General features: G+C 35.3%; 1 long non-coding RNA gene across 1 annotated transcript; it reads right to left on the bottom strand.

Moving 5' to 3' along the window:
• Window positions 1–697: 697 nt before the first annotated feature.
• On the bottom strand, window positions 698–2,136 carry LOC110926204. Its single transcript, XR_002585033.2, has 3 exons — window positions 2,008–2,136; window positions 1,482–1,535; window positions 698–962 (listed from the first exon to the last, which is right to left on the bottom strand). It is a non-coding gene; the product is annotated as an uncharacterized LOC110926204 (long non-coding RNA).
• Between the last annotated feature and the right edge of the window lie 488 nt (window positions 2,137–2,624).

Raw genomic sequence — 2,624 nt, 5'->3', positions numbered from 1 at the left:
GCTGATTTCCTGAAACTGATGAAGAAGAACCTCCATGATAACCACTGCTGGGTACAGAACTGCTGCTTTGCTTTTCTTGATTCATCGTGGTTGAACTTTCAGCAGAGAATGCAGTTTTTGGTGAAGTGGTTTTAGGAATCATACTACCCCTGTAGTAGAGATCGACATTTTGTTGGTATGGGGTGTTGTTGACTTTATTCATCTTCTTGATTTCTAGCTCATGGCTTTCAAACCTTTCTATCAACCAATCAACAGTCATTTCTGACATTTTCATGGTGTTTTTCAGAACCAAAGCATAGTACTGCCAATCCTTTTCATCTGGCAAAGACTCTAATAACTTCTCAACCATCTCTTCTTCGATAATTGTGATCTTGTGTCTTACAAGCTCTATCTTCAAATGACAGAAACGCTTAATCATCTTTAGCATAGTTTCATTCCTCATGCATGCAAACAAGTCGAACTCCTTTTTTAGTAGACATTTCTTGTTTTTCACTATCTCAGCCCCTCCTATACACTTCTTCTCTAACTTGGCCCACAAATCTTTTGAATTTCCGTAACTATTCAAAAAATTATATGAAACACCCTTATTTGTGTCTAGAAGAAATGACATCCAAAAGACGCTAAAAACATAAACTTTTAAAATGTACAAATCTTTCACAACTTAAAAGGTGAAAACGCTAGTAACATTAACACATGATTTTAACGAAATTTGGGCATGACCCGTCCGTAAGACGAGTGTATCCCTGTATTAACCATCAACAAACAAACAAGTTTACGACCCGTTCGACTAGACACGACTAAGACCATACACCAAGTATTAACAAGTGTAACTACTAACAATGTCATACCAAATACGGACATTTGACCCAAAACATTAATACATAATAGCAGAAGCGCTTGGTGTTCATAAAGTGTGCATATGCTCGCTCCAATTTGCCAAGTCGCCTACATTGAGGATTTACCTACATTTGACATAACAAATAGGTTAGTACTTCGCCACTAACAATTTTCGGTAATAAACCCATTTACTTCTTTTTCGGATAAGCATCATTCAATTACTTTACTAATCGTTAAACGGTTCCTTACATGCTTGTCTCAAATAGAGGCTAAGCATATTTTACTTAACATACCCGTTAGGAACGGATACTAGCATCATTACATCACCTTCATTCGAATGGTTCATAATGAACAATCATAATCATTTCATTCTTACATCATATCCCGATCCGAGAAAGACGGATCGGGTAGGCTTTCGTCCATTGTATACATAACTTCCCATACCCGGTTCAACTAAAAGAACCGGATATGATGCATTATCTTTCATAACTTCTTCATTCCTTACAATCCGTTATGACGGACCTTACTTTTACTTTCGAAAAATCATAGAATTCAATTCCCACAATTGAAGCATAAAAACATAATTTGATTGAGATTATAATGCATATAATATCAATATAGAAATAGGGTGTACACTAACGTACCTCGATCTTGTGAACCTTCCGATTTCCTAGTATCTGAACCTTCTTCCTTCATACCTACATCAACATATTCGTTCATTCATTTAGTCCAACCTATTTCATTCAATCATTTTCCATTTACACATATATTCTTCTCATAAGCATTTCATCGAACACTTGGTAGGCATCATAAGTAAAGCATAAGGTACAAGCATATAAAGCATATCTTTTCTAGTCCATTTTCAAACAACATTCACAATCAATCTATTTTGCATAATTGTTTCATCCTACATCAGTTTGTGTATCATTTTATGAATCACAACAAGATTATACATCCAAATTTACATATATGATTTTACTCGATTACCCTTCTTATACTAACTTCTTAACAAGTGGGTTTTTGCTATAATCATACCAAACCATCAAAACCAAACATAAATTCTGCCTTATTCTACTATCTTAACCTTCAATTACACAAAGTTTCTCATAAACTCATGATTTGGGCGAAACCCTATTCCTACGGTTCATCAAAACACAAAATTTGACTTACCATTCTATTGAGTATGATAAGTAGATCGAAAATTTGGTGACATGCAACTGATCGACCTTGAATTCCCTTGTTGATTAGATGAATCTTGCAAGAACAAGGGTTAACCTTGTCTTCCCTGCTCTGATCGATCCCAACATACGCACCAGGAGTGTGTTTTTGGGATTACACCTTATTAATCCCCATTTAATTGAAACTTTTCACATTACCCCCTCCAAGTTTGTTAAGTGTTTTATTCAAGCCTTTTTTTATCATATAACTTATCATTTATCATAACCAATTAACTAAGTTAGGTTCTATTCACTTTTACTTATTTTCATATTAATCAGTTTTTGGGGTGTTACATTATATCATCTCTAACAGATTGATGTAACAGGGCTATACATTTTTGTTCAGCAACAAATGTATCTTGTTCAGTTTCGTTCAAGTTTTAATATTCTTTTCTTACAATATCGTAACCGTTTCTTATACACTTCCAGCTCTGGTAAGCAAACGCTTTCAGCCAATCTTCAAATCTGCCTGCCCATCGGTTGTAGTCCTCAATCGCTATGAGCTTTGGCGGCTTGTTATGTGTACCATAGGCGTTGTCGACACTAAGAGAATCAGTGATCGCCTTCTTC

This window comes from Helianthus annuus, chromosome 17 (genome assembly GCF_002127325.2).
Source record: "Helianthus annuus cultivar XRQ/B chromosome 17, HanXRQr2.0-SUNRISE, whole genome shotgun sequence".
In the NCBI taxonomy this organism is placed as follows: domain Eukaryota; kingdom Viridiplantae; phylum Streptophyta; class Magnoliopsida; order Asterales; family Asteraceae; genus Helianthus; species Helianthus annuus.
Note: the sequence above shows the minus strand (reverse complement) of the source record. Positions and strands in the feature narration are given on the sequence as shown.